This window comes from Eschscholzia californica, unplaced genomic scaffold (genome assembly GCF_041429995.1).
Source record: "Eschscholzia californica isolate CP2 unplaced genomic scaffold, dmEscCali1.0.p SCAF_5, whole genome shotgun sequence".
NCBI lineage: Eukaryota > Viridiplantae > Streptophyta > Magnoliopsida > Ranunculales > Papaveraceae > Eschscholzia > Eschscholzia californica.
This window is the reverse complement of record NW_028238472.1, coordinates 45,349,878-45,357,347: the sequence shown is the minus strand read 5'-3', so window position 1 is coordinate 45,357,347 and position 7,470 is coordinate 45,349,878. Positions and strand designations below refer to the sequence as shown.

Genomic DNA, 7,470 nt, shown 5'->3' with positions numbered 1-7,470 from the left:
GTTAGGGCAGCAGTTTTACCAACAATATGAGGGGTCGAAACCGTAGTTAGAGCAATTGAATCAGTGGAAGTGGAAACACGTGCAACTTGAGTACCGGTTTCACTATTGGTATACAAAGCAATAAACGATGGAGAACCTGATTCAGAACCATAATCATCTTTAGAAGAAGGATCAGAAGTTTTAGGTGGAGCAGTTACCTCATGTTTCTCTATAGTCGATGTCGGGTTATCTTGAAGCGGAATAAGGATAACAAGTTTCTTATGCCAAACAAATTCATAAGTATTATTATGGCTTCTATATACGACATCAACATCGAGAACCCATGGTCGTCCTAGGATGAGATGACAGTTCTCCATGTCAACAACGTCACAACAGAGAGAGTCGTGGTAGTGAGAACCGATTGAGAACGTGAATATGAATTGTTGGCGAACCAATAATTCTCTTTTGTCAGAAAACCAACCGAGTTTATACGGGCAAGGGTGGTCGTAAGTAGGAAGACCGAGTGCTTTGACGAGGCGAAGTGATATCATATTTCCGTCGCTACCATTGTCAATAATAAAGTCACACACCTTATTGTTGATGGTGAGTCTCGATTTGAAAACGTTATGTCTTTGTGCAGGATTCGAAGGTTTTGGAAGAAGAGATGAAGAATGATGGAGGGGTGAAGTCGTGGTGAAGGGTGGAGAAAAAAAATCGTTTTTTGTAACAGGATTTTGCGGGCTCATGATACCAGCTGATGTAGATTGTTGCGGAAGCGTAAAAGTAGTAGAACTCATTAACAAAACTAAAGAAGAAACGATAAATAACTAAAGATAAACTGAAATAACTGTAAACAAAGAAGATGCAATCAAGGATTTGTGTATTTGATAATTCAATTCAATACCTAACAAAACAGACCAGACTTCTCTTTTATAAAGATTATACTTTCTAGATAGACTCAAATAAGGACATAAGATAACTATTAAAGATACTTTCCTTGATTGCTAGGACTCTAAACATGGAAACCCTAAATACTTAAATCTGGAAACTACGCTAATGTAATAACCTAGCCGTTAGGGCCACTAATGATCTGGCCGAGAGGCCCAATAAAAGATGGTCGCCATCAGAAGGAATATTGATAAATCATTATTCCTTAATAGTTTATCTCTCTATAAGTTAGAGAAAGGAAACTCTGTCTAAATCAAGCCAAGACAGAAATCGACTTATCGATTGATAACCAGAGGAACAACAATTTCTACCTGATTTAGTTATTTGAAAACGTTCTCGATTCTTCAATTTTTTTCTATTACTTTTTTAAGGGGGGCGGTGTCGTTGCAACTATTGCACCCAGACCCTCATACCAAATCTCTATATAAATCTCACCATCTTTCTACCTAATTTAGTTACTTGAAAAGGCCCTCGATTCTTCAATTTGTTTTCTTAATTTTTTAGGGGGCTTGTGTCATCACACCTATGGCACCCAGACTCCTGATACCGAATCTCTATATAAATCTCACCATCGTTTTTTCTCTTCTTCACCAACTTAGTAATATTAAAAAAAAATATATTCACTTCTTTGTAAAATCGAGAAAATTAACTGAATATAACATTATATCATTTTGAATTGGCCATTAGTGCAAGAGATTAGAGATAAATAAAAAATGCTTATTCTAGGAGACCAATCACGACTTTCATACAAGTGATTTGAGCAACAAACAAAGTTTAGTAAACAAGTTTATATAGGAGTTCGAGAGTCATGTTAAACTATTCCATTGATCATTTAAATTTTTCCAAACACCATTATTTCAAAATATGTGTGCTACAACTGGAGTACCCATACATAATTCTCCCCATAAAAGTAACCATTAGGGTTTAGGTTTTATTAGTTTAATATTGGATATCATTTTAAAGACAAGGTCTAGAGCATATGCAACGCATGCGAACGCCTTGACAGCTTCCCTTTGGAAACCCTTCTGTGCTACAAATGGTTGCGCAATTTCTGTCATTTGTACATACTCCCTTGAATTTTTCGCTAGGCGTCTCACACATCTTCGCCTCCACCATTCGGAACCCCATTTCTTCTACAAAAGATGGAACAAGAAAATATTAATATTATTGGAAATAGGCCGATAGAAACGAAATCGCTCGGGTCATTTTTCTGTTCAATTCTTAGACATTTACCTTTCTCAATATGTTTAGTATAAATAAGTTATAATCATTTTCATTTTAATTTAAACAAAACAAATACATTTCAACCAAAAAAGTAACGAATACAGAATTTATTTATTTTTTTATGTTAAAAATGACAAATTATATTTTGTTTAGTTAATAATCTAATATTTTTATTTTGTTAAAATTCAATATTTTATACAACTCTTTTGCAATTTTTTGCTACTCCTTTTCAAGCAGCTGCAACCCTATTGCAATCAGTTACAAATAGCAACAATATTTTGAGAGTTGAAGACTACAAAAAAGTAAGTGATCATTTTTCACCAAAACAAAATTTTTAAGAAATTTTGACCAAATTTTCAAAAATGTACAACGAAAACATAAGTTTTTAAATTGAAGTTGGTTCAAGAGATATGATAATTAACTAAGGGAACGAAATTGATGAACAAGAAGTAAACCAACCAGTGGAGGTCAGAAGAACCAACAAGAGAACCAGAATGGTAGCAGCCGAAAATCTATAAAAGCTACGCTCCATTGAGTGATGTTACTGAAAAGAATCTAGAGAGAGAATAGGAAATGATAAACTGAGTATGCGTTCTTGAAAAAACTTATAGAAGAATGGATGTAAAAACCTCATAAGTTGTGTGCTATATATAAGCTTTTCCAGAGTCACTCAAGTGAAGAAGAAATAACACCTAATAGAAGTATTGAAGGGTCAAGATCAGAACATTAATGGTTAAGATGCAGTCAAATATTGTGTGTATGGTTTCAAAGTAATAGATTTCCTAATATTTGGAGATTTAGTTTCCTTAATAAGTAGTAGTTTTAAGAAACAAGTTGTTTAGAGCATCTCCAATGCGAAACTCAAAAAAATCTCTATTCATCCTATGTGTCAAGTTCCATTTGAGATTCTCACTCCTTAATTGGTGGCGTTAATAGAGATCCTCAATATTTTTTGTCTCCAATGCAAAACTCTAAACTTATCTTATTTACTTATGTGGCATAGTTATTTTTGTAAATAAATAATAAGTTATTTTAGAAAATATAGAAGACTCGATTTCTATTGGTTGAAAATCAAATATTGATGAGTTGGACAATTAGAGATATCTCAAGAGGACACTCCAGAAATAGAGTGTCCTCTTGAGATATCTCTATTCCACCCTCGACTTGTAAGTTTTAGAAATGAAGTATTAATCTCATCAAGATCGTGATCATTAATACAAACTTTAGAGAGAGAAAGACAATAATAACTTTCTTGATCTGAAACAGAATCATCAAATAAGAAAATTGTTTACCTGATTAACAATTAAGATGATGATTTTGAATAACTCTAATGACAATGAAAAAATTAATGGAAGATTTTCAATCGAAACATAATCAAAAAACATAAAAATTTGATTTGAGTTTTACTTGAACTTAGAAACTCAGTTTTCTGTTTTAATGGAAAATAGTTTCAGAAGATGAAGATGTAGAGAGAGAAAAAGATAGGACGAGAAGGTTTCGGTTACAAAGTTTTCTATTTTAATGGAGGATAGTTTCAGAAGATGAAGATGTAGAGAGAGAGAAAGATAGGACGAGAAGGTTTCGGTTACAAATTTAAGGAAGATAACGATTTCTTTCTTCCTTTAGAGCCGGTAATTGGAGAGAGAAACAGGGAGATAAAAAAGGAAAACGAATATTGGTTGATTTGAGCTTAAATTAGATCTTATATATATGGAAGGTTAGTTTAGGTATTATAAATTATTTGGTATTCTAGGGATTTGTGTTTTTTCTCTAGATGACACCAAATGGACTAGATATTCATTTGTATTATTTTTTTGGTTTTGAAACCCTTTATAGGATTAGAGAGGACTAAATGTCTTATTAGGGTCCGTTTTTTGGACTATAAACCCAAAAATTCTTGAAAAAAGCCAGCCAGCCCCAAAACCGATTAACTTTTCATTTTAATTTGTAACTTTAAATTTCAATCAACCAAAATAATGAATTAGAGAATATGGAAAAAAGAATGGGTAAAGGAGCTTACCCAAGTTGACATGAACATCAACATCAACCTTCATGTAAAAATCAGCATCCCATATAGAAGATGCAGTTGAAAAATAAATTCCTAGTCTTTGTAGAAAGCTCATTATATCCTTTAACATGATGGAGTTTTAGAAAATCTTGGTGATCTGCTTGTAAGTTCAACCGCATCCTTGAGAGAGGAAGAAAAGATTTATATAAGTCCATGAGAGTTGAGAGAGAAAGTAGAGATTTAAGATAGAATTTTTCCTAAACAGAACATGAAATTTCCCTAAAATTGAAATTGGAGAGTTCAGTTGATATCAAAAAACAAAAAAGAAAAAAACAAAAAAAAAGAGTTCAGTTGATATCTCCAGAAAAATCCATTGGTTGGTTATCCCATGATTCTCTCACGTGTAAAATAGTCCAACACCTGGACAATTATAAAAACCAAGACCGACATGTGAATTTCCTTTAAATTGAAATAGGACTATATTATAAAATAGGTTTTTTGAACTTACCTATCACTAATTGGTAATGGAGTTTACCCCCCTCAATAATGAGTAATTGAGTTTACCCCCTTTGATTTGCTATTTTTGACAAAAACACAAAGGTTGTGTTTGGCGTACGTGAAATAAATGTGACTACCAAGAACAATTATCATTCAATATGATTCCTCGTAGTTGTTCCACTTTACTTTTATTGTTTGATTTAGTCGGTAAAAGAATTAATAAAGATTGATTTTGGTTGTAATTTATGATTTTATCATCTCATGCCAAACATGTCCTTAGTAATTTTGCTAAAAAATACAAAATTTAAGGGGTAAGATCAATTACTAATTACTGAAGGGGGTAAACTCAATTACTAATTAATTTTGAGGGGGTAAGTCTAAAAAACTCTAATAAAATTTTAAAAAAGGGTGTCTAGACAATATCTATAATTAAGAAAGGATGTTTGTCCCAGTCAGCATTTTCCTTCTGTTTTGTTATATAGATAGTGGAATCGGGTTAGATCTTAAAACAGGTCTCTATTCAACCCCATAAATGTTCAGCAATAATCTGTCTAAAACTGGAATGAAGGGCTCTAAAATGAAAGACTTCTTGTAAGTCTTGATTCCTTTATTATGAAGGATACAACATGTATAGTATAAATAAGTTATAATCATTTCGTTTTATGTCAAAAATGAAAAATTATATTTCGTTTAATTAATAACCTAACATTTTTATTTTGTTTGATTAAGAACCTAAAATATTTGTATTTGGTTTCGTTAAAAACTCAATATTTTTTACAACTCTTTTAGATTTTTTGCAACTCCTTTTGAAGCAGTTGCAACCCTCTTAAAATCAGTTGGAAATAGCAAAAATATTTTGGGAGTCGAAGACTACGAAAAAGTGAATAATCATTTTTCACCAAAACAAAAGATTTATAGGAAATTTTGACCAAATTTTAAAAAATGTACAACCCAAAACATGAGTTTATTAAGTCGAAGTTGATTCAAGAGATATGATAATTAACTACTTTAATTGTTGAAGAGAACGAAATTGATTAACAATAAGTAAACCAACCAGTGGAGGTCAGAAGAACCAACACGAGAACCAGAGTGGTAGTAGGCAAAAATTTATAAACGCTACGCTCCATTGAGTGATGTTACTGAAAAGAATCTAGAGAGACAATAGGAAATGATAAACTGAGTATGAGTTCTTGAAAAAAGTTATACAAGAATAGATGTAAAAACTATTGATGGATCAAAATTAATTGATTCTCTTCCACATATTAGATCGAATTGTCTAATTAACTCACATACCTACATGAATTTACCCACTAATCTTTATATGAGTTATTCCCTTTTGTAGCAGAATTCACGATCTTTAAACCACTGAAAATATATAAGCGTCATTTACACAAAAGAAGTTACGACTTAGCATAAAATCTTCATTAATGAAAATAGTGAAAACTTTCGGCCAAAACCACTGAAAATGTACAAATTTCATCCACAATATATGAAATATGGCTTATCTTGACTTTAAAGAATAGTTGAAAAAATAAATACATTTTGTCCAATTTAGTCGAAATTTTTAGTTTTTTCATCCAATCGAAAATAATTTACGGGTAGAACAGAAAACGACCGTAAATCCTAAAATGTCTATTCAACCAAAGAGAAAATTACAAAAAAAGAAATTTTTTTACTAGAGACATATTATCCCCGTTATATATGTCTTCTTTTAAGTCGATGTTTTCGTTTAAGTCGAACTTCTACCTTGATGTTAGTTCTTTCCTTCCTCGTTAATGTCGGTTCCTTGTTCATGGGATATTGAGGCATCCGTACGAGTTTGTAATTAAGACGATTAGATAGTAAATTTATGTAGTTTTTGTTATGTTACTGTCGATGTTGATAGTATTGATCGATATTACGGTTGATTTGTTTATGTCAGAAAAAACCATAAGAATGATAAATTATTTAATTGAGTGTTACTTTTTTTCAAGTTAATACATTTTAGAATTGTTTATTAAGTTATTCTTTTAACGCTCTCCTTAAACTAATTTGGTAAAGGAACAACAAATATATAAATTGACCTTTTTTTAATGTACTGCCTATGACCTTTTTTAATGCACTGCCTATAATAAGTAGTGTTCTTCCTGTACCAAAGACCAATCTCATTTTCTTGAACATCTTTTTGGACTGTGGAGATGACTCTCTATTGTCTCCAGTAGCCCTACCATACAACTGACAAAATAAATTTAAGAACAAAATAGTAGCAAAATATACGATTTATTTCTCTACTATAAATCTCGAAAGTTATTTAATTTACTTAATTATGCAGCATCATTATTTTTTAAAACAAATAATTAGTTATGTCGAAGATTTAGGAAGAGATGTTTTTTTTTTTTTTAAATTAAAATGTTAATCAGTAAGACCATTAGAGCATCTTCATTGCAAATTGCTTTTTGACCAGGTGAAGGGGGGCCAGTATAAGCTATATCATGGAGGCCCATCTCATTAAAAGTCTGTCTAATTTTCATATTGTAGGCTGGTTGGGCCTCTTTACCCCCAACTTTTTCCGAGGGGTGTAGGATAGTGTTTATGTCTCCTATAACCACCCACAGAATGTTAGGTCAATGGAGTGGTTATTGAGTTCAACCCAAGGTTTCATTTTATTGATTTTATATGGACAGTCGTAGAAGCCCGTGATCATAAGTTGATGTAGATTTTGGGGTTGGGTGTCTCTAGCATGTATCATGTTGTGGTCCGCATAAATAATGCCAAGGGAGCATGCCTGGGTCCAGAGTATCGCCAGCCCACCAGCCTTGTTAATGGGCCCAACC

General features: G+C 32.2%; 1 long non-coding RNA gene across 1 annotated transcript; it reads right to left on the bottom strand.

Moving 5' to 3' along the window:
• Positions 1 to 1,903: 1,903 nt before the first annotated feature.
• Positions 1,904 to 3,669, bottom strand: LOC147539684 (uncharacterized). Its single transcript, XR_015224948.1, has 3 exons — positions 3,559 to 3,669; positions 2,611 to 2,706; positions 1,904 to 2,060 (listed from the first exon to the last, which is right to left on the bottom strand). It is a non-coding gene; the product is annotated as an uncharacterized LOC147539684 (long non-coding RNA).
• Positions 3,670 to 7,470: the final 3,801 nt, after the last annotated feature.